The sequence below is a fragment of the Bubalus kerabau genome, chromosome 4, assembly GCF_029407905.1.
Source record: "Bubalus kerabau isolate K-KA32 ecotype Philippines breed swamp buffalo chromosome 4, PCC_UOA_SB_1v2, whole genome shotgun sequence".
Taxonomy (NCBI): Eukaryota; Metazoa; Chordata; class Mammalia; order Artiodactyla; family Bovidae; genus Bubalus; species Bubalus kerabau.
The window spans coordinates 81,203,701-81,230,885 of record NC_073627.1 but is presented as its reverse complement, the minus strand read 5'-3'; the positions used below and the strand labels follow the sequence as shown (position 1 = coordinate 81,230,885).

The 27,185-nt window shown below is 39.3% G+C and overlaps 1 protein-coding gene across 17 annotated transcripts in view; it reads right to left on the bottom strand.

Annotated features, from left to right (window-relative positions):
• LINGO2 (leucine rich repeat and Ig domain containing 2) overlaps window positions 1-27,185 on the bottom strand; it is a 681,723-nt gene that overhangs the window by 462,669 nt on the left and 191,869 nt on the right. For 13 of the 17 annotated variants that reach the window (XR_008713387.1, XR_008713373.1, XR_008713371.1 and 10 more), the window contains one exon: window positions 4,382-4,414. The exons of 1 other annotated variant lie outside the window; for it this stretch is intronic. The gene's annotated coding sequence lies outside the window, so the exon portion shown is untranslated. Of the gene's footprint in view, window positions 1-1,677; window positions 1,814-2,610; window positions 3,273-4,381; window positions 4,415-27,185 lie in introns of those variants that run through there. 3 more of the 17 variants (XR_008713378.1, XR_008713382.1, XR_008713385.1) reach the window with 3 other exon arrangements.

Genomic DNA, 27,185 nt, shown 5'->3' with positions numbered 1-27,185 from the left:
AATGTAAATAGAACTCAGCGAGTTGGAAGAGGTGAGGGTTCAGTGCTCTTGACAAGGCTTAGATCAAAATAAGCTGTACAATATTTACTGATTTAGAACTTTCTAAATATGGTTAAAATGCACAGAAATTGTAGCGATGAGCTCTACCCTTACGGAACTCTTGATAGAGTCAGGGAAGTAAGACCCTTTGAGAAGGGCTTAACAACAGAAGATGAATGACAATTTCAGGCCCCAGGATGGTATAGAATGCAGTGTTTCAGAAATAGTTTCCATTCCAAACAAGACCTTCCTGTCTTGGTGAAGGACTGCTTGGTGGTTGAGGTTCAGGAGTGAGTAAGGCAATGTGATTGTGGTCCTTATTTGGACACTAGTGTATTCCATGACTTAGAATAGTTAACTTCTATGTGCCTGAATTTCATTATTTGAGGGAAAAAAAGGCTAAAATGAATACTAGTTTAAAGTACTTTTTAGATATACAAGTCTGTAATGGATTCCCTTTCATAAGAAGGGCATGAGCAGACCTACAGGGGATCACACAAGTCATCAGAAACTCCTGTGTATATAAGGGACAGAGTGCTCAGGGATAATGTAGGGATAGACTAGATGTCACAGGCAGGTTCAATCAAAATGTCAGTATTTCCTTGAGATGGGTCTGGGACCATCATGATTTATTTCTTTCAATTCCTCCTTGACCATTGTAGTTTCCACAGGATTAGAGATAATTGTTTTATCATGTACTGTGGAGTCAGTTGGAGAAGGCAATGGCACCCCACTCCAGTACTCCTGCAGAAAAATCCCATGGATGGAGGAGCTTGGAAGGCTGCAGTCCATGGGGTCGCTGAGGGTCGGACACGACTGAGCGACTTCACTTTCATTTTTCACTTTCATGCATTGGAGAAGGAAATGGCAACCCACTCCAGTGTTCTTGCCTGGAGAATCCCAGGGACGGGGGAGCCTGGTGGGCTGCTGTCTATGGGGCCGCACAGAGTCGGACGCGACTGAAGTGACTTAGCAGCAGCAGCAGTGGAGTCAGTGTGAAGACCATAACTGCGTGGCACCCCGTGATGTTTCAGACACTGATGGATGAGACTACTTGAGACTACAGAGCTGTGCTACCCCTTTACCCGTGTGTGTTTGTAAATTAGGTTTTGAGTCTTGCTAACTCAGAGGCCAGATGAAGACCTTTCAGTACTATCCTGCTTTACTTGGATTATGAAATACCTGGCAGTTTCTATGACACTGAATTAGAAGTGCCATTTTTTCCTGTTGGATCAAAGCAGGCTCTTTCTCTATGAAAGGTCAAAGTTTAACCTGTATACATACTTGCCAGAACATGTGTCAAGATGAATCCAAGGATTTATGTGGGGAGCTGACAAATCTCCCCTCCTTATGCCATCAGCCTGGTGGACCCTGGGGTATCTGTTGCCTCACTGAGAGAGGCTGAACAGAGTAGGATCTGTTCACTCCAACCTCTTGCATTTGGGCTTACCCTGAGCCCCGGCACCAAGAGGCTCCTGTTGGATGGCCTTTGCATGTTGGTGACACGGTCTGGGGTCAGTGACCAGTCTCCACTGAGGGAGGGATGGCTTTCCTCTAATATGCCTGGATGCCAGCTACATAAAACACTCTGTAGGTCTCACCAAGAGAAAGGGGCTCTAGCTGCATTCTTTTATATGGTTCTTCCACTTTGCCATTTTTATTGCCATGGAATAATAACTTCCAATCTTTCCTGCAGGTTTCCTCTCTTCCACCAATCTTCATCAGCCTCCCGTCCATCTATCAGGCCTCACATCACCATGAATGAAGGGGCTCTCTGCACACAAAGGCACAGACAATGCTAGTTTCTGTCCGAGTGAGATTTGGAAGTTGGCACCAAATCTCTCCTTCCAATGACTTCCTTCTTGCTATCACTCATTCTGTTCTCCACTCCTACCCCACCCCCAGCAATCACTCAGATTGCTTACTTTTCTCACCTTGGTGATGTTTATCAAAATCTTATATTTAGAAAAAAAAAGTAGATACTGTTTGCTACCAGAAGATGTCCTAACTTGATAGACAGTCCCAGGTTATCTATAATTTCACAGGCAACAAAATGTGACCATAAGGTGAATACATACATCTCTGATGGGGAAAATGAAAGATCATGTCCATAGAGAAGTTTATTTCAGAGAAGTGAAGATGCTGCCTGCTTTGTAATAACAGTAATAATAGAAAAGTAATAATAATGGCAACAATCATTTACTGTATTCTTACAATATGTCAAAGTGATTTGTAAACACACAGTCCCATTTATTCTCTAACAACCTTATGAAGAATGTAGTCTCATTTCTTTCATTTTACAACTGAAGAAAGCAGGGACAAGAGATGTTAATAAGCTGGCTCAATATGCAAAAAATATATGGGTAAATAACATTCAAACTCAGGCATGCTGATTTGAGAAACCAACTTCTCAGCCACTACTCAGCACTTCCCAGTAAGTATTATAATTACATAGATTAATGGCTGAGATAATTTAGACTTCTTTAGATTAAATGAGTTAAATTAGATTGGCAGATAGTCACTAGAGTCCCTTCCAATTATGAAAGTTATGTTTGTGAAAACCTCTGGCAGCAGAATTTTCTGTTGAGGACCTCAAGACTTCAGTTTTTGTTTTTTTTTTTATTCTTTTAATGCTTTACAGGAAATCAATTTTAGTAAGGAAAATTAGAAAGCCTCTTTTAAGTAAATATAATAATGTTCATGATAATAAAACAATAGGAACATTCCCTCAAAATTAAAACAATATTTAGAGCATGAGTTTATAAATTTCTATTCACTAACCACTGCTGATTTAGCAGAAAAAAATTAGCAGAAAACTTTCAGTCTCTGTTTCCCACGAAGTTTGGTTCAATCTACCACTGCCATTCTTACAAAGGAGCCATTTCATGTGTATTTTGAATGCCTTGCTTGTTTTCAAATATAATGTAATAACACACTTGTTCCTGAAAGTCTTAAGATTGCTTAAATTGTATAGGGAAAGAAGGCCTATAGCCAGACTTTTGAGAAGAGATAACTGATATTATAGATTACAATAAATAGATTACTACTAAACTATGTTACAAGAAAGAAGAAGAAAGTCACTCAGTCATGTCCGACTCTTTGCAACCCCATGGACTGTAGCCTAGCAGACTCTTCCATCCATGGGATTTTCCAGGCAAGAGTACTGGAGTGGGGTGCTCCCGCATTGTAGGCAGACGCTTTACCATCTGAGCCACCAGGGAAGTCCACCTAAACTATGTTATAGTAATCTATAAATAGCAATGCATCTCACATAATAGTAAAAAACATCATACAGTTTATTAGTATGAAGAGAGGAGTTATTTGCTCATTGTCACACTAATGGTTTTCTCTCCACCATAATGGTTTTCTCTCAATTATTTGGGACATATCTGAGTGCATAACTGAGCAATGTGCTGGAAACACTGCTCGTGTATCAGATATAGCAAGTTAAATTGAAGATCTGTGATAATAGGTGAAGGTTTATTGTCAGAGATATCAAGGAACATTGGAAAAATGTGTGGGATTGGGAATATGGTGAAGGTCAGCTTCCAGTGGTCATGCATGGATGTGAGAGTTGGATTGTGAAGAAAGCTGAGCCCCAAAGAATTGATGCTTTTGAACTGTGGTGTTGGAGAAGACTCTTGAGAGTCCCTTGGACTGCAAAGAGATCCAACCAGTCCATTCTGAAAGAGATCAGCCCTGGGATTTCTTTGGAAGGAATGATGCTAAAGCTGAAACTCCAGTACTTTGGCCACCTCATGCGAAGAGTTGACTCATTGGAAAAGACTCTGATGCTGGGAGGGATTGGGGGCAGGAGGAGAAGGGGACAACAGAGGATGAGATGGCTGGATGGCATCACTGACTCGATGGATGTGAGTCTGAGTGAACTCTGGGAGTTGGTGATGGACAGGGGGGCTTGGCATGCTGTGATTCATGGGGTCGCAAAGAGTCGGACACGACTGAGCGACTGAACTGAACTGAGCCAAACACGGTATGAATAGAGGAAAATCAGGCCACAGGGCCTTGTACGCAGTATGTATGTAATAAGTATTCACTGAAAAAAAAAATATGAATGGTGGATGGATGGCATGATGAAGGAATAGAGTAGAAAACCACTGAATATTTCAAATTTCACAATTTTGCCAAGGATTTTATCAGATTATATTCAGTTGCTACATTGTGCTTTGTAACAATTTATGTTGTACTTCTCCATCCACGAGTGAAAAAAATAAAAGCATAATGGCTTCTAATCACTACCTGTGAAAAACTAAGGACACTCTACTTCTTTCATACTCTGCTTCATATTAATAAGAGGTGTTAAAACATCATGAAAAGTACCAACCTTGAAAGCTGCATTCTGTTTCTCTCATATCACCTGCAAAAAATAAAAAAGACAAGGGGGAAAAAAAGGAAATTTAAATGAAAGCCAATTAAGGCAACAGCAGTAAAAATAGCATTTGTTAAAAAAAAAACTTTTAGCATTTTTTCCCTTGACAAAGGAGACACATTTAACTGTGAAGAGAGAAACCCTCTGATGAAACTTTTTCTCCCCTTAAACTATTTTTTAAAATATTTTGTGCTTTTTGTATTTTGTTAGTTTGCTTTTTAAAATTTCTTAGGGGCATAGCAATCATGAATGACAATGAGGAAAGATACAGGGGGGATGTTTACTAAAAATGATTAGATATAAGGAAAAATTACATAGGCAGGACTTAATCAACCTATGGAATTCTGCATCATGAGAAGACTGATAAATTCAGACAAAAGTGCTTTAAGAGGCTATTACAACTTATTCTCGGGTCCTGTGTTTCTACCCTTGAATGCTAATTAGAACACAGGCTCGTGCTACCCATCTCTTCTCACTCCCCCGATAATCTATTCTCCCTTATGGACCAAGTGATCATTGTGCTGTTTATAATAACTGTTCTACATTCCTTATGGAAATTGCAATTGTGATACTGAATATTCAAACTGCAAGCCACTTTTCTCAGGGAAATTGTAATTATGATAATGCACTATTTACCCAACTGATGTTTTGTAGTCATTGTTCTCTTTGAGGAATGGGGAGGTGAGGGAAAAACACTGAAATAAAACATCCTGTTGGGATCTCAGATATGTATTCTGGGAAACCATAATAATAATAGCATTTGTTATATGGTAGACATGACACAATCAGTCTGCCATGCATATGACATATGGGATATTATGTACAGTTATATGTGAATTACACACATTTCTCATTTACCCTACCTACCAAGCCCATAAGGTAACTAACATTTTTATTAAAATTTTCTAGGGTCCACAAGAATTAAAGAATTTACCTAACATCACAGAGCTAGTAAATCAAGAACATCCCAAAGTTAACGTAAAAATTATACTATTTCAAAAAATAAAATTCATGGCCAATCACTGAATCTGATTACATGAGCTCCTAGGAACATGGGAAGTGGATCTCTACTAACTCATCTCATTTCTCTGACTTATTCCTACTTTGCCAGATCTCTACAACCAGTGCCCCGAACAAAGAGGGGAGGCCTATCATTTCCCCCTTAGGAATTCAGCAGCAGTTGTTTAGGACTTTTTCAAAATTAACAAGAAGTGATTGAGGAGCTACCATACACAGTACTTTGTAGATATGCTTTTTTATCTCATAACTCTTCAGGCAAATATTTTCACTGTGATTTTCTTAATAAGGAAAATGAATCATATCTGAAGTGATTAATTTGCCCAAATTTTCCAAGTTGGTCTCTGTTCTTTTAACTTGGAAAATCAACTAGTCCACCAAAAAGTAATGAAGATGAAATAGAACCATGGAAATTAAGGGCAAACAAAATAGGAAATTAAAAAAGAAAGAATAATAAGTACATAAATTAGTGAGATGTTAGTAGACCACATTCTAGCCACTGGCTTACCACCATCTTATGCAGCTTAAACAATTCTGGGATCTAGTCTTGGTCCTTCTGTTAGCTTCTGATTCCTGTTTCTTATCCTTGCCCAAGAAGTTCCATTTTCCTCTTATATTTCTTTTTTAGGCCTTAGAATAACCTTCCCTTTGCTCTCTTGGTGGAGGCCATCTATTTGATTCAGGCCACACAATATATATTTCTATTTCCCCACAGCCTCATAAAGGCTGATGAGCTGCCTACGTTGGCAGTAACAGGGATCCGTGCTGAGCTTCAATTTCAGCACTATCCATAGGGAGCCCAACCAGCCACGTGATAGAAAGCTGATTATGACACTGGACTCCTGCCACCTTAAGAACAGTGATTCATTTTGACCTGAACTAAAACCAGTTCTAAATAAGGGTTTGCTTATCTGCCAGCAGAGCCTTATTCATCACTGTTATCCAAGAGTACCTGATTCATCAGTACACAACATGGCATAATATTACCTCTGACCAATGAAAGTACAGTGGAAGTCAGCAGTGTATATATAATCATGGGATCCACCTATCCTGATACATATGGCATGAGCTAGAAACTGCTGGCCTGACAGACATATGGAATAGCCTTTTGGAGGGGCAGCTGTAGCACCAGCTTGGAAATGATGTCCTGTGATGATGGGTGCCATGTAAAGGATGTGGGAAGCACACTAACCCATGACCATTCTTTGGTATTTTATCTCCAATAGATAGGACTCCCCAGATGATGCAGTGGTAAAGAATCTGCCTGCCAATGTGGGAGACATAGAAGACCAATCCCTGCATCAGGGAGATGCCCTGGAATGGGGAGTGGCAACCACTCCAGTACTCTTGTCTGGAAAATTTCATGGACAGAGGAACCTAGCAAACTATAGTCATGGGTTCCAAAAAAGCTGGACATGACTGAGCATGCTCGCATGCACACACTCCAGTAGACAGATTACATGGGTCTAGGAAACAAGGGGAGGAAGTAGAAGTAGTCAAAACTGACATCACTCCCAGTGGCCTAAATGGGGAATCTGTGCTTTCTAACCCACAAATTTAAACTCTCCGCGTCTAGAGATCCTGGTTTTCAGAGGGAGTATGCTTCATGAGGGGCTTTTCTCATAGCTCAGTCAGTAAAGGGTCTGCCAGCAATGCAGGAGACCCGGGTTTGTTTCCTGGGTTGGGAAGATCCCCTGGAGAAGGAAATGACAACCCATTCCAGTATTCTTTCCTGGAGTATGCCATGGACAGAGAAGCCTGGCGGGCTGCAGCATATGGGGTTGCAAGAGTTGGACATGACTGATTGACTAAGCACACGCACACGCTTCATGAGAGGACACGGGAGGAGTCTCACTGAACTTTAGGATGTACCTCATATCCAAGCACTTTGGGTTCCTTGTGCTAGGAGACTGACACAAAGAGAGGAGTCGTACGATTAGGGATAAGTAATCATCATCAGGAAGAGGGGCTACTGTCAGATAACAAGGGCAGGGAAGAATTTGTAGTATTCAGGTGATTCACTGGGAATTTCTTGGTATTTCCCTATTTTTGATAATAAATGGACAAGTGCAGCAGCCATGGCCTAAGAAGGGACTTGTGAGGAGGGGTTGAGACCCCTCAGTAATGGCCTGTTCCACCCCCAAGGTAAGCCATATGGATCAGTAGAAGTGCTGGTTAAGGATACCCTAGGACAGTTAGTAGAAGAGAGAAAAGAATAAAAGGAGAGTAGTTCTCAGATGTGTCCTTGAAACTAGCTGCACTGGCATGGGCTGGAGTTCTAACCTTCCTCTTAGGGGCTTTGCCAGGAAAGGAGACTTACCAGAATGCTGAAGGGGCTGTTCCAAGATGCGATAAATGTAATACATGAAGCATAAAGAGCCAAGAGTCACAGGAATAGACATGGTAGATGCTGCAGGACAGAACCCAGATCTCCCTCAGGACAAGGCACTCATCCCCCAGCTACCAGAAGTACTGGTTCCTGGTGGCTCACAGTGACTCTTTCTCTGGGGATTGTCCTCATTCCACCAAAGGGAAGTGCTTGACCCAAGATCATTCACCTTCCCACAGGCAGCTCACTTCTAATGACTGATCCTTATACAGATACAAGGGCTTCCCTGGTGGCTCATATGGTAAAGAATCTGCCTGCAATGCAAGAGACCCGGGTTTGATTCCTGGGTTGGGAAGATCCCCTGGAGAAGGGAATGGCAACTCACATCAATATTCTTGCCTGGATAATGCCATGGATGGAGGAGCCTGGTGGGCTACAGTCCATGGGGTCGCAAAGTGACCAGCTAAGTGCTTTGACTGAGAGACTAATGCTTTCACTTTCTTTCACTCATATGGGTAGAAAGACCAGGCCCCTCTTTGGCCTTCTGGGACACCTATAATTAAACACAAATACACTCTTCAACAAACTTCCTACATCAAAACCTCCATCTCAGAGTCTGTTTCTTTGGAAAACTGACCTAAAGCAAGAATACAAATTCAGAATACATGGAACTGAGAATTGAACACAGATATGACTGGATCTAAAGTCCATATCCTTATTCATCTGATCTTCCCATCTTCCACAGAGAACAGTTTAATCTAATTTTCAACATATTTTTATCTAGGCAGTAAACACAGTTGATAATGATATGTTTAAACCTGTAAATTAAAAAGCATTCTTCAGTGTTACCCAATGACTACAATTATACTGCTGTAGGAATATTAATCTAATCTATTTATGTCTCTTAAATTCCAGACTGAGATAAATTAGTAGATACAGAAATCTCTATCTGTATATCTACATTTATGAATTTATAGCATTATATTAAAATATATATGCACATATGTGTATGTATCTGTGCATATATAGGGTTTCCCTGGTGTTTCAGATGGTACGTCTGCCCGCAATGCAGGAGACCCAGGTTCAATCCCTGGGTCGGGGAGAGCCCCTGGAGAAGGAAATGGCAACCCACTCCAGTCCTCTTGTCTAGAAAACCTACAAAATATAATTCAAGACTAATTTCAAAGATAATTTGAGAAAAATTCCTAATTATGCTAGTCTATTTTTGAAGAACAGTATTCTTTTAGTCATGCCATTTTCTAGGGAAAAAAAAAAAAAAATCCCAAACTGCTCTGTTTTGGAAAACTTAAAAGATAAGTTACAGAACAAAGGCTTAAATTTTCTACCATAAATGTAAGGATTTTATCAGGCATGAAATGTAGTCTGAACAATTTATGGTCCAGTAAAATATTACTTCAGGCAGGCTTTACAATCAGAACACAGAATCCTGTTACCTAATTCTGTGTAATTTTGAGAGACTGCAGTTAGGATTTTACAACAAGCAAACAGTTCAACTCAGCAGTCATCATCTTTCTGTAATCTCTTGTCTGGAATTATATTGCTTTAAGCTGTTTCTAAAGAAATTCCAGATCACTAATTCCTTTATTTCATTTGCCCACTCTTAACTCTGGGTGACATTATCGTACTCTTCTATTTAAACATACATGGTATTCTTGGTTTACTCATGTGATTCCATAGAAACGCTGCACTAAGGGCTCAGCATGATAAATAAACACAAGACAAAATCTGATAAACTGAGACAAGAAAGACACTTGCCACAGTGAGGCAGAAAATAGTTGTTATCCATTGAGGAAGAGCCTACCAGTTGCTGGTGCTTGGCACTGTAACCAGCAACGTGGTAAATACTTGATAAATATCTTGGTGTGAGTAACTGAATATGTATATGGGAAGATAAAATAAAAGGGAGAGAATGGATGGGACAAAGATCACAAGTGACTGAGTGATGAAATAAAGGTAACACAATGCATTTGGTGAGAATCATTATCTAGTGGTAAAGAACCCGCCTGCCAATGCGAAGACTAAGAGACCAGGGTTCAGTTCCTGGGTTGGGAAGATCCCCTGGAGGAGGGAATGGCAGCCCATTCCAGTATTCTTGCCTGGAGAATCCCATAGACAGGGGAGCCTGGAAGGCTATGGTCCATAGGGTTGCAAAGAGTTGGACACAACCTAAGTGACTTAGCAAATGAGATTATAGATATTATTTATAAACTAGTCTTTCATATCACTCTTTCAAAATAAAATAAGAAAGCCATATAGTAAAACTATGAGACTCTCTATTCAGTCTCCACTCCTCTCTACCCCCAAACACTACATAATATAGAATGGTTTAGAATTTAGAAGTCTCCAACCGTTTTGGCCACAGGGGACAATTTCATGGAAGACAATTTTTCCATGGACCAGAGAGGTGGGGATGGTTTTGGAATGATTCAAGTGCATTACATTTATTGTGAACTTTATTTCTATTATTACTACACTTCAGATCATCAGGCATGGGATCTGAGAGGTGGAGAACCCATAGTTTAGATAAGAGTATAGAGCTGCGCTATGAGAGTTCTGAACTAGCTACAGCATAAGTTCTCCCCTACAAATGCCATGGCAAGTTTTATTATTACATCTGTTCCATATAGAGTAAGGTAGGGAATGAGCTTGAATTGCTTTTCAGTAGTCATATCAATATGAAGTACTGCTTTTTGTTTTGAAAAATCCACAAACAATTGGGACACAATATAGGAGAAAGGCTAAATTAGTAAAGAAAATCAAAATAACATTAATACAAGAAATCACTGAAAGAATTGAACGTGAGCACAGGAAGCATGTGAGCTGTTTTGGAACATCAGAGAAAACATTATAAAATTTTCCCTAGAGATATTTGAAGTAACTAAGGAAGAATACTAAAAACTGTTTAGAGATGGTTTGTGCCTTAAGACAAAAGTTGGTGAATTACAGACTGCCAAATCTTGCCACCAATTCTACGCTTTTTATTTAGAGACATTAAAAACACATTGTTTTTGTCTGCTTTATTGCTACAGTAGCAGATGCGAGGAGTTGTGACAGAGATCATACACCCCACAAAGCCAAATTCATTTACTACGTGACCACTTACAGGAAATGTTTGCCGGCACCTGCCTTAAGAAAGAGTCACTCATTCATTTATTCATTCATTTAGCAAAGATATTTCAAGAAAATATACTCTTTCTAAAATGGGTCAGACCCTGACAATACACAGGTAAGACAGTTTTAGCCCTGTACTAATTTCCCTGCCACCAGACATAAATTATGTGACCGTCAACATATTTTGGAGAAGAGCAGATCACAAAATCTATTATTGACCTCAGTGCCTTCAAAGGTTTCTTTCAACTGTGAAATTCTTTAAAAGGGGAATTGTTATGGAGGAAAAAGTCTTAAAAAGCAGGTAAATGAAAACAGATGAAGAAATAGGGAGCTTGGGGTTCCTTCAGTTACGGGGAAGAGTCAAGGTAAATGATCAGAGAATAAAGACCAGTAAAGTTATATCAGTATATGGGGTAGAGTGAGTACAGAGGACATATGTCTGGATAGACCAAAACACTGTATGTGAAAGATATTCTTTGTCAGGCTTGACAATTTTTCAGCTTATTTCAGACAACAGGAAGCTATAAAGTATTTTTGAAAAGGGGTAGTATAAAGAAAGTGAAACTCTGGGGAGATCAATTTGACATAGATATGTAGCATGGATTGGAGGTGAAATATAGAACAGTTGCAGTACAGGCTTAAAATAAGCACAAAATACTAAAACCTGGATGGGAAGAAAGAAGCAGGAATGCATGTGTATTTCACATGTATGGAGCGTGTTGGGTCCACAGCAACTCAGGCTCATTAGGCAAAAAAAATTAGAGCAGGAGCTGGGTGTGACTAGGGTTCTGCATCTGGATGTGTATTATTTCTTCCCAGAGCCAGAAAAGTCCACTGTCCATGGCCCAAAGGAACATGGTAAACTCTACTGTGCTTGGAGTCAATATCCAAGAAAGTCCAGCATGATGGGTAGAAAATAATGCCGTTTGGAACAGGATCCCTGACAGTGATGATGACTAATAGAAAGTGTTTGGACTTTCAGAGAGGAAGCCATCATCATTTCCAGGGCCCTAGTTAATGAACCGGAGAAGGCGATGGCACGCCACTCCAGTACTCTTGCCTAGAAAATCCATGGATGGAGGAGCCTGGTGGGCTGCAGTCCATGGGGTAGCAAAGAGTCAGACACGACTGAGCGACTTCACTTTCATTTTTCACTTTCATGCATTGGAGAAGGAAATGGTAACCAACTCCAGTGTTCTTGCCTGGAGAATCCCAGGGATGGGGGAGCCTGGTGGGCTGCCGTCTATGGGGTTGCACAGAGTTGGACATGACTGAAGCAACTTAGCAGTTAATGAACAACTGAGAAGAGGATTGTATCAAGCCTGAAAACAAAACACAGAGCAAACAAACAAACAAAACAGTCCCCTACTCACCTAGAGCCAGACATCCTGGAATGTGAAGTCAAGTGGGCCTTAGAAAGCATCACTACGAACAAAGCTAGTGGAAGGGATGGAATTCCAGTGGAGCTATTTCAAATCCTGGAAGATGATGCTGTGAAAGTGCTGCACTTAATATGCCAGCAAATTTGGAAAACTCAGCAGTGGCCACAGGACTGGAAAAGATGCATTTTCATTCCAATCCCAAAGAAAGGCAATGCCAAAAAATGCTCAAACTACCGCACAATTGCACTCATCTCACACACTAGTAAAGTAATGCTCAAAATTCTCCAAGCCAGGTTTCAGCAACACGTGAACCATGAACTCCCAGATGTTCAAGCTGGTTTTAGAAAAGGCAGAGGAACCAGAGATCAAATTGCCAACATCTGCTGGATCATGGAAAAAGCAAGAGAGTTCCAGAAAAACATCTATTTCTGCTTTATTGACTATGGCAAAGCCTTTGACTGTGTGGATCACAATAAACTGTGGAAAATTCTGAAAGAGATGGGAATACCAGAGCACCTGACCTGCTTCTGGAGAAACCTATATGCAGGTCAGGAAGCAACAATTAGAACTGGACATGGAACAACAGACTGGTTCCAAACAGGAAAAGGAGTACGTCAAGGCTGTATATTGTCACCCTGTTTATTTAACTTATATGCAGAGTACATCATGAGAAATGCTGGGCTGGATGAAGCACAAGCTGGAATCAAGATTGCTGTGAGAAATATCAATAACCTCAGATATGCAGATGACACTGCCCTTATGGCCTAAAGTGAAGAGGAACTCAAAAGCCTCTTGATGAAAGTGAAAGAGGAGAGTGAAAAAGTTGGCTTAAAGCTCAACATTCATAAAACCAGGATCATGGTATCTGGTCCCATCACTTCATGGGAAATAGATGGGGAAACAGTGGAAACAGTGTCAGACTTTATTTTTTTGGGCTTCAAAATCACTGCAGATGGTGACTGCAGCCATGAAATTAAAAGACACTTACTACTTGGAAGGAAAGTTATGACCAACCTAGATAGCATATTCAAAAGCAGAAACATTACTTTGCCAACAAAGTTCTGTCTAGTCAAGGCTATAGTTTTTCCAGTGGTCATGTATGCATGTGAAAGTTGGACTGTGAAGAAAGCTGAGCGCTGAAGAATTGATGTTTTTGAACTGTGGTATTGGAGAAGACTCTTGAGAGTCCCTTGGACTGCAAGGAGATCCAACCAGTCCATTCTAAAGGAGATCAGTCCTGGGTGTTCTTTGGAAGGACTGATGCTGAGGCTGAAACTCCAATACTTTGGCCACCTCATGTGAAGAGTTGACTCATTGGAAAAGACTCTGATGCTGGGAGGGGTTGGGGGCAGGAGGAGAAGCGGATGACAGAGGATAAGATGGCTGGATGGCATTACTGACTTGATGGACAGGAGTTTGGGTGAACTCCGGGAGTGGTGATGGACAGGGAGGCCTGGTGTGCTGTGATTCATGGGGTCGCAAAGAGTTGGACACGACTGAGTGACTGAACTGAACTGAAAACCCAAAAAACAAAAACTCCAAGCAAAAAAAAGAAAAGCTGGAAATTCGACTGTAGAGTTTTAATTAACATGATAGAAAAAGCAAAAAGATGTTTCTCTGGATATTTGTGTGCCAAGGGCAGCGAGAATAATTCCAGGCCCCACTGGTTGGTGAGTTTGAGGCTGTTGATATGATATATAATGTGGAGCTGTGTGTGGCTTTGCATATAGGTAGCAAATCTCAGGAAATATAAGCACTTCTCAGGGAATAATTATAACTGCCCTTTTCAATTTGGACTTGACATGTATATTGAATATACAAGACCATACTTAATGTCTAAATGGGTATCATCAAGAAGGAAAAAAAAAAGGCAATGATCTTTTCAAAGAAGGTCAGATACTTTAAGGTCCTCATTAGTCTTAGATTATAACCATGACTTAAAAAAAAAAATCTTTACCTTCCACCCAGAGTCTACTCAATTGTGTCTGATGAAATTGTTTAGCGTAGAGAAAGTTGACCCTGCACTGACAACTGAGGAGATCATCCAGATGGCCATTTATATTGCATTTCTAACCTAACCATCCTATTGTACTGAGAAGAAGCCCACAACTGCCAGTTTGGGGAAGACTATTAACCACATCACTAGAATGTTGCCTTGTGGATCAATAGACTTAGAACATCATTCAAATTTTGTATCTTAAGTGTTTTTTTTGCCTGTTTACATATCCAAAAATGTATACATACTTTTAATGCACATAGTGATCATGTATTGAGTAGGTCACAGTAAAAACAGCAGAATCTTTGGGGTCAGACACACCTAGGTTGGATCCCAGCATCAGTACATATTTACAGGGAAATACTGGGCAAGTTCCATAGCTTCTCTGAACCTCAGTTTCCTTATCTATAAAATGGCAATAATTAAAAGATACTTGCCCCTTGGAAGAAAAGCTATGACAAACCAAGACAGCATATTAAAAAGCAGAGACATCACTTTGCCAACAAAGGTCCGTATAGTCAAAGCTATGGTTTTTTTTTTCCAATAGTCACATGAGGATGTGAGAGTTGGACCTTAAAGAAGACTGAGAACTGAAGAATTGATGCTTTCAAATTATGGTGTTGGAGAAGACTCTTGAGACTCCCTTGTACAGCAAGGAGATCAAATCAGTCAATCCTTAAGGAAATGAGTCCTGAATATTCACTGGAAGGACTGATGCTGAAGCTGAAGCTCCAATACTTTGGCCACCTAATGCAAAGGGCCGACTCATTGGAAAAGACCCTGATGCTGGGAAAGATTGAAGGCAGGAGGAGAAGGGGACAATAGAGGATGATATGGTTGGATGGCATCACCGACTCAATGGACATGAGTTTGAGCAAACTCTGGGAGATGGTGAAAGACAAGGAAGCCTGGTGTGCTGCAGTCCATGGGGTCGCCAAGAGTCGGAGAGGACTGAGTGATTTACCTACCTCAAGATTTGTTTTGAGAAATAGTGAGATGCTATACAGATAGTGGGCTTTCCTGGTGGCTCAATCGGTAAAGAGTCCACCTGCAGTACAAGAGACCTCGGTTTGATCCCTGGGTTGGGAAGATCCCCTTGAGAAGAGAATGGCAACTCACTCCAGTATTCTTGCCTGGAGAAGCCTCTAGGACAGAGGAGCCTGGTGGGCTGCAGTTCATGGAGTAGCAAGAGCTGGACACGACTGAGACACTAAGCAGAGCACACACTGATAGTGCCCAGCATTTATTAGACATAAAGTAAGTATTAGCTCCTTTTCTTCTTTGATAATATTACTGAAGTATTAAACTATCAGTTGATTGTATTTATCATCTGTGTCATTCAAAATATAAAAGTATTATTAGAATATCTCAAATGTCTAGAATCCAGATATTCTCACATGAAATGATTCACATGCAAAGATTCACATGAAAAACTCTTTACACATGTCTCTGTAAAACCATCACATCAATAAATTATATATTAAATGAGTTTAGCCAACTACCTAAACACACTGTAGACCATTAATAGGTGTTCATTTATATTAAGGACAGAAATAATATCCATAGAGAGTTAGTTGAAAGCCAAGTAAACACATTTAATATTTCCTTTGCTGTACGTCAGCAGTATTCAGAGCAAAGCCCTGAATCTCACAGGGCTCATTCATGTGCGATCTCTGGCTCCTCAATGGCTGGAAACCTCATACAGGAATATTATAATTAAGTTCTGCAAGCCACGTGCACATTTCAATGGAAAGCACTAAAGCATAGGGGCTAATAACACTCGCTCTACTTTGAGACAGCCTCCTCATGCTCGTCAACTTACTGTGTGATCTTTGACAAATTTTTTAACTCCTATGCTTGTGTTCTTGATCTGTAAAATGGGAGTGGTAATAAAAGAGCATCTATCTCACTGGACTCCAGTAAGGATTAAATGATGAACAGCAATTAATGTGTTTGATACTTTGGAATCACCAAATAAATACTATAATAGTTTCTTTCATACTTTTTTTTTTCCCAAACAAGGTTTGTGGAGATTTATATCATACATAACAATTAGAAGAAAGACAAAAAAAAAAAAAAAAGGGAATCCTGTTGTAAAAGGTCATAGGTGTAGAGGCAGGGTTTTCTACCCTTCCTCAAGCCCAATCTAGAACCAAGTTTCCTGGTTAAAAATCTTAATTTGCACTTGCCTGGTGGCTTAGACGGTAGAGAATCTGCCTGCAGTGTGGGAGACTAAGATTCAGACTCTGGGATGGGAAGATCCCCTGGAGGAGGAAATGGCTACCAACTCCAGTATTCTTGCCTAGAGAATTCCATGGACAGAGGAGCCTGGTGGGATGCAGTCCATGGGGTTGCAATGAGTCAGACATGACTGAGCGACTAAGACTTTCACACACACATGTGCCCTGTAAGATGAAGACTATTCACTCAAGTGTGCGCTTCAGGCCGTTGGTGGGGTGGCCTTTGTCCATCTTACAGGAAGTACTCAGCCTTTAAGCGGAAGTACTATAGGCCTTCATCTTTTCTGTGCATAAGAGCAGAGATTTCTGGGCTTCCTCTTATCTTTCTCTATGGCCCCTTTTCTACCTGGAATGCTTTTTCTTCCCTTCCTTAATCTCCCCAAAATGACCATAGAGTGTGGGAAAGGCTTATTAGGAAAGGAAGTATGTGGACTTCTTGGAAGAAGGTTTTCAGAAAAGGACAACATATTCAAAACAGTAGAAACTGGTGGGAACAAGCAACTCCTACAGCTCAACTCCAGAAAAATAAATGGCCCAATCAAAAAATGGGCCAAAGAACTAAATAGACATTTCTCCAAAGAAGACATACAGATGGCTAACAAACACATGAAAAGATGCTCACCATCACTCATTATCAGAGAAATGCAAATCAAAACCACTATGAGGGACCATTTCACACCAGTCAGAATGGCTGCGATCCAAAAGTCTACAAGCAATAAATGCAGGAGAGGGTGTGGAGAAAAGGGAACCCTCTTACACTGTTGGTGGGAATGCAAACTAGTACAGCCACTATGGAGAACAGTGTGGAGATTCCTTAAAAAACTGGAAATAGAACTGCCATACGACCCAGCAATCCCACGGCTGGGCATACACACTGAGGAAACCAGAAGGGAAAGAGACACGTGTACCCCAATGTTCATCGCAGCACTGTTTATAATAGCCAGGACATGGAAGCAACCTAGATGTCCATCAGCAGATGAATGGATAAGAAAGCTGTGGTACATATACACAATGGAATATTACTCGGCCATTAAAAAGAATACATTTGAATCAGTTCTAATGAGGTGGATGAAACTGGAGCCTATTATACAGAGTGAAGTAAGCCAGAAAGAAAAACACCAATACAGTATACTCACGCATATATATGGAATTTAGAAAGATGGTAACAATAGCCCTGTATACGAGATAGCAAAAGAGACACTGATGTATAGAACAGTCTTATGGACTCTGTGGGAGAGGGAGAGGGTGGGATGACTTGGGCGAATGGCATTGAAATATGTATAATATCATCTATGAAATGAGTCACCAGTCCAGGTCGATGCACGATACTGGATGCTTGGGGCTGGAGCCCTGGGACGACCCAGAGGGATGGTATGGGGAGGGAGGAGGGAGGAGAGTTCAGAATGGGGAACACATGTATACCTGTGGCAGATTCATTTTGATATATGGCAAAACCAATACAATATTGTAAAGTTAAATAAAATAAAATTTAAAAATAAATAAATAAAAATAAAAGGAGAAAAAAAAAAAAAAAAGAAACTGGTGGGAAGGCCTGTGGCTTCCAGACAGTGGGAAGACAAGCTCCCCACTTAGAAGGAGGCGGTCCCTACTGAGAATCTCCCAGTGAGTGAAGCCATTAACATAGACAGGAATTTGGAGTTGAGGGAATAAAAGGGGGTTGTCAGCTCTAAGCCCCAGCCATTAAATTAATGTTGAATCTTGATTTATGCTAATGACACTTAGCAATGTAATTCTCTGTAAGAGCATCTGTACAATAGCTCAGATATTCCCAGAGGTGTTTAGAGAGAGGGAGTAAGTCAACCAGATAATATTGTGTGAAATTAATTAAACAGGGACTTTAATATAAGGATGCTCTGAATTGGAAAATACATCTGGTTTGTATAAACATTTTCTTTCACCTCACCTGCAGTATTTAGGTTTACCTAGAATTCTCATGGGAGAAGAATTTGGGGTAGAAAATTCTATGATCTTATGCTAATGCAGAAAATTTTATAAGTCTTGAGAGTAGGACTGCATCTATTAAATCCTTCTCATATATTTCATATTCACTAAAACATTATACAATATGACATGTGGAAATTTACAAATATTAAATTAGTAGTAATGGACATGAGTTTGAGTACACTCTGGGAGTTGGTGATGGACAGGGAGGCCTGGGGTGCTGCAGTCCATGGGGTCATAAGAGTCGGACACGACTGAGCGACTGAACTGAACTGAGGGTACTGAACTACTGATTTCTACTGCAAACGGTAGTTCAGTTCAGTTTATTTCAGTCGCTCAGCCATGTCTGACTCTTTGGGACCCCATGAATCGCATCACGCCAGGCCTCCCTGTTCATCACCAGCTCCCGGAGTTCACCCAAACTCATGGCCATCGAGTCGGGTATGCCATGCAGCCATCTCGGCCTCTGTCGTCCCCTTCTCCTCCTGCCCCCAATCCCTCCCAGCATCAGAGTCTTTTGCAATGAGTCAACTCTTCGCATGAGGTGGCCAAAGTACTGGAGCTTTAGTACTTTGGCCAACTCATGCGAAGAGTTGACTCATTGCAAAAGACTCTGATGCTGGGAGGGATTGGGGGCAGGAGGAGAAGGGGACAGCAGACGATGAGATGGCTGGATGGCATCACTGACTGGATGGACATGAGTCTGAGTGAACTCCGGGAGCTGGTGATGCACAGGGAGGCCTGGCGTGCTGCGATTCATGGGGTTGCAAAGAGTCGGACACGACTGAGCGACTGAACTGAACTGAACTGATGGTATTTTCATAACCAGAATTTTAATTTTGTATCAGCTTGCATATGTTTATTGTTGTTCTTTTCTCTTGGCACGTTTTAAAACTATAATTTTTAACAAAAAATAAAAACTTTTAAAATACCATATATTTCTTAAAACATTACCTAAGATTTATCTACTTTCTTATTTAAATATTTATGCAAACTGTTCCTGGCATGGGTCTTTAGCAGAGTTTCAAAGGCTTTGTATGATAGAGAATATCATCCTCTCATTTAAATAACAGCTGGCTATGAAATATTATGTTTTCTGTGCTTTTAATACTTTAAATGCACTCCACTGTTTTCTGGCATTAAATGTTGCATATGAAAAATCTGAAGTTGGTCTGATTTTTGTTTCTTTTGTTCATTGTTTCTTCATTCAGTTAATATTTACTAAGTAGTTACTATGTGATACAGTAAGTTAGGCACCAGGGTCCAAGAGTATACAGAGAGGCCCATCTACAATAATTCTGGGTGGCCGTCCTCTATTGAAACATAAGAATATATATATATATATATATTTACTTTTTAAAAACTTTATTTTTAATTGAAGGATAATTGCTTTACACTATTGTATTGATTTCTGCCAAACAATAAACATAAAAGTTGTCTACATTCCAGTAGTCATTTTATATTCGATATTCTTTGCCATTTAAAAAGAGACATTAAGTGTTTGTGGAATAGAAACATGGGATGCATCTGGGTTTTACTTTTCCCTGGTCACCTAATTCTTACCCTGAATCTACTTACTACTATTTTTTGGTCAATTTTAATAAGTAAAGCTGATTTCTCACCTCACCAAATGGATGCTTTGGAAAATCACAAGTGAGTGGAGGACTCCTACAGACCAGCCAGTGAAACATGGTAGTGGGAACAGTCAATAAACCAATGGCGATGGAGAAAATTGAACAAAGGGAGGCCACAGCAAGCAGAGAAACTAAACACTCAAAACACTGATACCCAAGGCCACGGAGTAAAGGAATAGAGAGTCATAAACATTTTGACAGCTCCTGTGGGCATCACTGACTTACAGGACAGCATAATGACAGACACAAAATCTTAGAGTTGACTTTACTGTCATCTACCATTTATCGTAACTTGATAAACAGGAGGTGGCTTAGATCATTTCCACCACATCACAGCTATTATGGAAGTCTGTATAAGATGCTAACATTTCCTCAAATATGTTATTAAAGACATTGGCATTGTAGACCTATGGTATGAGACCTCCTTAACATTTCTTTAATTATGTGATAAAGGAGGAGGAAAATGCTTGGGTACAAAGATAAAAAATAAATAAATAAAGAAGCATGTGTCTTGGTGTTTAAGCTACTAATACAAAAATACCATAGATGGGATGACTTGAACAACCAGCATTAATATCTCACATTTTAGAAGGCTAGGAAGTCCAAGATTATGTCACTGGGAGCTGCGATGTCTGGTGAGGCCCTCTTCCTGTTCCAAAGATGCTGGTTGTCCCAGTGTGAAGGAACTCTTTGGGGACTCTTTTTCTTTCTTTTTTTTTTAAAATTTATTTATTTTTAATTGAAGGACAATTACTTTACAATATTGTGTTGGTTTCTGTCAAGTATCACCATGAATCAGCCATAGGTACACATATGTCCCATCCCTCTTGAATTTCCCTCTCACCTCCCTCCCCATCTCACCCCTCTAGATTGTTAGAGAGCTCCAGTTTGAGTTCCCTGATCCATACAGCACATCCCCATTGGCTATCTAATTTACATATGGTAATTAAGTTTCCATGCTACTCTCACCATACATCCCACCCTCTCCTTCCTCCCCACCCACCACGTCCATAATCTGTTCTCTATGTCTGTATCTCCATTGCTGCCCTGCAAATAATTTCATCAGTACCACCTTTTTAGCTTCCATATATATGCATTAGTATATGATATTTCTTTTTCTCTTTCTGACTTACTTCACCCAACTGACAAAGGATTAATTTCCAAGATGTACAAGCAACTCATACAGCCAATACCAGAAAAACAAACAACCCAACCAAAAAGTGGGAAAAAGACCTAAATATACATTTGTCCAAAGAAGACATACAGATAGCTAATAAACACATGAAAAGATGCTCAATATCGCTCATTATTAAAGAAATGCAAATCAAAACAGCCATGAGATATCACCCCACACTGATCAGACTGGCCATCATCAAAAAGTCCACAAACAATAAATGCTGGAGAGGGTGTGGAGAAAAGAGAACCTTCTTGCACTGCTGGTGGGAATGCAAATTGATTCAGCCACTATGGAAGATGGTATGGACATTCCTTGAAAAACTAGGAATAAAAACACCATATGACCCAGCAATCCCACTCCTAGGCATATACCCTGAGGAAACCCAAACTGAAAAAGACACATGTAATCCAATTTTCATTAAAGTAATCTGGATGTCCATCAATAGATAAATGAACTATAGGTTCTCTACAGAGTTTAAAATAAAAAAAAAATTAAATATGTAGTAACAAATATCATATATTAACACAAATATATGGAATCTAGAAAACTGTTCTTGTTTGTAAAACATAAAAGAGACATAGATATAGAGGACAAATATATGGACAAAAAGGGGGAAAGGGGGAGTGAGTTGAATTGGGAGATTGGGATTGACATATATACACTGTTGATATGTACAAAATAGATAACTAATGAGAACCTACTTTATAGCTCAGGGAATCCTACTCAATGATCTATGGTGACCTAAATGGGAAGGAAATTAAAAAAAAGGGGGGGATCTAACTATCTATAACTGATTCACTTTGCTGTACAGCAGAAACTAATATAACATGGTAAAGAATTATACTCCAATACAATTAATTAAAAATAATGTTTATAAACACTGTGTTAGAAATAAAGATTTATGATTTAATAAGGACTGTGTACCTACCACCCAGTATAAGCAACAGGACACATCCTTGACCCTTAAGGCTCCCACATGTCCATCAGTAACTGCAAACACCAAATTTATGTTTTCCTATTCCCTCACTCTCCTTCACAGCTTACCATACTGGTCAATATCACTAAACATAGTATCCTGGTTTTCATGGTTTTCAAGCTTATAAAACTAGACTTGATTTTTTTCCCCCCTCAGGATTATGTCCCTAAGATTGATTCATGTTGTGCAGCTAATTTTATTTACTCTTATTGCTAGAGAGCATTATTTTATGTGAATATACCACATTTCCCCCTCTGCCCACTGTTGAGAGGCATTTGGGATTTCCCCAGCATTTTGCTGTTAAAAACATTGCCACTTTTAATATTCATGCATGAATATCAGGTTTGGGCATCCTGGGACACAAAAAGAAGAGCTTCTCAGAAGGCAATGGCACCCCACTCCAGTACTCCTGCCTGGAAAATCCCATGGACGGAGGAGCCTGGTGGACTGCAGTCCATGGGGTCGCTGAGTCGGACACGACTGAGCGACTTCACTTTCACTTTTCATTTTCATGCATTGAAGAAGGAAATGGCAACCCACTCCAGTGTTCTTGCCTGGAGAATCCCAGGGACAGGGGAGCCTGGTGGGCTGCTGTCTATGGGGTCACACAGAGTCGGACACGACTGAAGTGACTTAGCAGCAGTAGCAGCAGCAGCAGAGTTGCCAAACAATAGGAATGCCTGAGTTCACATTCACTATGATATGCCAGTCTGTTTTCTAATTCTGTTAACTTGAACCATGGACTTTTAAATATTCTGTTCATTCCATGCCTTTTAGTGTTTGCCAATCATGTATCTTACTCTTGATTTTAATGTATATTTTTTGGCTACTACTGAGGTTGATGATACATGACTTCTCATCTATAAATGCCTTTTTAGGTATTGTGTGCTTTGTGATTTTTTTTTAACTCTGATCTCACATTCCTTGAGTAATTATTTGATGTAGTAATTTCTTGATGCCTGAGCCAAATGTGGATTCACCCAAATATAATTTGCATTTCTTTCCTTCCATTCACATAAAAGCTTTATCAAGCTTAGCAACTTGAAGCTAAAGATTAGGTTTGAGGGCTTGTTGGGAACCCCCAAGAAGAATGAATTCACACATGAGGACCTGCTTATGGTTATCAAATTTCTCAGGGATTTTTTTTTTTTTCTACACTGAAAGTCAAGCTTCAAGGACAGCTATTATTCTTGCTACTCTCTGGAGTGTAGATAATCTATTAGTAACTTACATGAAAGCAAGGGCGCACAGCCCTTTAAGTTACCAGATTCCTGGGCATGACAACCATGACACAGAGGCATCATTTTCATTTACTCAGGACTTCCAGACCTCAGCACCCCAAAACTTTTAATCCATCTCCTAGAAAATTTCACAGTCAACTCCACTTAATGATGTATCCTCCAACAAGGAGCCTATTCATCTTTCTAGACAACAAGCATCTCAACTCCAACAAACAAACAAACAACAACCCTGTGATCAATTCATTCAGAACTTTGCCATTAGAAACGTCTAGAAACTGTTTTAAATTCAACAGAAATCTAAGATTTCATTGTGCAGTGGAATAAAAATTTTATTTTGAATTACCTATGGAGGGCACTAGATGTTTCTAGGTTGAGATGAAATAAAGTCTTAATCTATCCTTGGCATCATGTTCCACATTTTATATTCCCCTTTCTCTCTTCCTTTGTCAGGATTTGGAACAGTACTAAAAGACCCTGAGTTAATTTGATCAGTTAATCAAAATATTTTAGGGGTCTGGACAAATTTGCATCTCTTGTAACCGAGCAATCTATTTTTATTAGAATCAAGCTCAGGTTTTATAGCTTGATAAACCACTTGACTAACACTAGCTACCAATTTTTTTGAGTGTCTACTATCTGCCAGACAATATGTTACTGTTTTACATACATTTTAACCATTATAGCTCTCCATGATGGCCCAAGATCCCTTAGGTTAGTAAATGCCTGAGCTGTATTCTTCCACAGTCTCTGCCTTACCCTCTACCACCTGCCACGCATCATGAGAAAATAACATCCCATTGTTCAAATCCAGCAGGTGACTACAAAATCAAATTATCTTTTTCAGCACAAACAGGTTTCAAGTTGTTTGGCAAATAACAATGGAAGAACCTTTTTACTATGAAATCTTAATTCATATCCATACATAGTAGGTATTTATTCTGAAGCTGTATATTATTAAACAATTATCTAGTTAATTCACTTTATATATTAATCTACCAAGTATGGAGTAAAAAATGGCACAGCAGATTTTTCCAGCTTTGGTGTTCATGAACAGCTTCCATTGGTCTCCTGCTATTAAAAGATTGATATATGCACAGCAGAACAGAAAAAGGTTTCCTTTGAATGCCATATAAATTAAAAAAAAAAAAAACTTCATAAAGGAGCTTATAATCATAGTCTGGTAGACCTTGATATATATATATATATATATATATATATATATATATATATCTGCCATCTCCTAAATGTTCCTGTGCATGTTTGAATTCTCTCAGGTAGAGAGGATTTAATGAAGACACAAATGCAAAGCAATTTAATTCTTCAGAGCTGAGAATTTTATAAACAAAAGGTATTGTCACTGATGCTCTTGCTATTATTCACTCATGGTATAAGAAAACCTACCAAATGTAGCTAAAGTATAAAACTGATCCAACCTAGAATATCAGTGAAAAAGCTTTTCTTCTTTGCTCTTCTATCTTAGCAGCATTAGCTTAAAAGATGCTTGAATTACTTGACAAGTCAGAAAGAACTATTGTTACAGACAGAAAAGTAATCTATATGCAGGTATGGGTCCAACAATATACTACTCTAAGACATGTGAAACCACTAAAATACAGATATGGGTAATTGTCAGAGTAATTTTAATTCATCTTTCATTTGCTTGCTTATTGACCCATTAACTTATATCCAGTTTTATTTTAAAATCAACTTTATATTGGTATAATGTATGTGTAATACAATTCACACAGTTTGACTGTGAAAATTAATGAGCTGTGACAAATTTAGAAATTCAAATAATAACTACCACACTGATTAAGACAAACGACGTTTCCATCTCCTCAGAAATTTCTCTCATGGTTCTTTGCATAGACCCAGTTTTAAATCTTTAGAAATCAGATCTATGCTTAAATAGATGCTATTATCTTGGATTGAAAAAAAATCCAGATCCTGGATTTCTGCCTGGGGGATGAGGATTAGGGCATGGGGGGGGGATCATATCTGTTATTCTATTATTTATGAGTTATCATTTCCTCAGAAAGGCCTTCCCTACTCTATCAGCCTTATTTTTCTCTCCTATTGCACCTTGTTTTTTCCTTTATACTTTTTATTACAATTCATAACTCTCTATTTATTTGTGTATGTATGTAAGAGTGTGTGGTGTGTTTATTCAATGTCTCTACCACTCACTGGACTTGAAACCTTCCAATATTAAGAATCATGTTTTCTTCTTTTTCTATTGTTGATATGTTCTTAATGATGCCTGACACTTTCCTGGCAAAAGATAGTGCTCAAAAATGATCTTTGAATGTACTAATAGACAGCTAATTCATTTAAACAACATTTACTAAGTACCTACCATAGGCAGGTAGATTGCATTGTACTGGAGATCTAAGGGTGAAAAAGGATTTTAATAAGCAGATCTTAACTTATGTTGAATCCATAATTATGTGGCTATAAAAAAAAAAAAAACCCTCAGCTTTTACCGTCTTATTCATTACTATCACTAAGTTTCTACTGTATGCATGGTACTAGGTGAGTTACTTGATGCATATTAATTTGAGAATATTTCAAAAGTAGCCACAGATAAGCCTAATCTAATAAATTTTTAATTATTTGAAGCTTTGTTCCAAAAATGTAAATTTAGGAATCAAATACAAAATTCTATAATGAGTTATTTTCTATTAATTCAGAGTAGAATATCCACACAATAGAATGACTGCAACTGTTTTCAATGATAAAATGTGGATCTGACTATTAGAATTTAAATGAGTTGTTTAACAAGTTATGGGTTTTTTTTTTTTCAGCTCTAGCTGGAGGGTATACTCACCCCAAGGGTGAAATTCTGAATCTTATTGAGGGAGAATCTATCATTAGGGCCAATCTTAATTAAGACAACCTTGTGAGAAAGCTATCTGAGTGGTGAGTTTCAGGAAAAAAAAAAAAAAAAAAAAGTCTCTTAGATAAAAATTTGCCTGAATCAAGCAAATAGATGACTTTACATTTGAATTCAAGACAATCTACTCCAGTGTTTACCTTCTTTAAATGAATGTTTCTAATAGCTGCACTGCACCATCTACTACGTACTTTTCCAGGCACTGGGAACACAATAGTGAACGAAGCATGAACACTGCCCTCACACAGCTCACATCCTAGAACATGCGATAAGAAAACTGATGTTTACCAGCATCTGGTAGAGCACACTTTCTGTTAGCTCATCATGTCCTTACAGTACCCTGGGAGTCCAGCTTGCAAATGACATCATTCTCTTTTCATAGACATGGGAACTGAAGCTGAACCGCTAAGACTGGAGCCTACACCTTCTGACTCAAACCTGATGTTTTGCTGACTGCCAAATCAATGAAACCTTCAAATTTCATCCTTAATGTAGAAGATGTGGTGATCATACTAACATCAATAGAGGGAAATACAAGGCAAGACCATTTATCAGGAAGACAGGAGTGGGTGGTGGTTGGTAACAAAAGACAGATGTTAATAAATAGCTATAGAGTGAAATGCAAAGCAAGATCGACTGTCAGATGCTAACACAGAGCCTCACCATGTAGAACACAACAGCCTGACTTCCGTCTTCTAGCAGCTTCCATCCCTCAATGGCTTTATATGGAGACTGCAGAGCCCCAGGGTAGCAGGAAGGCCAGAGATACCAGAGAATTCA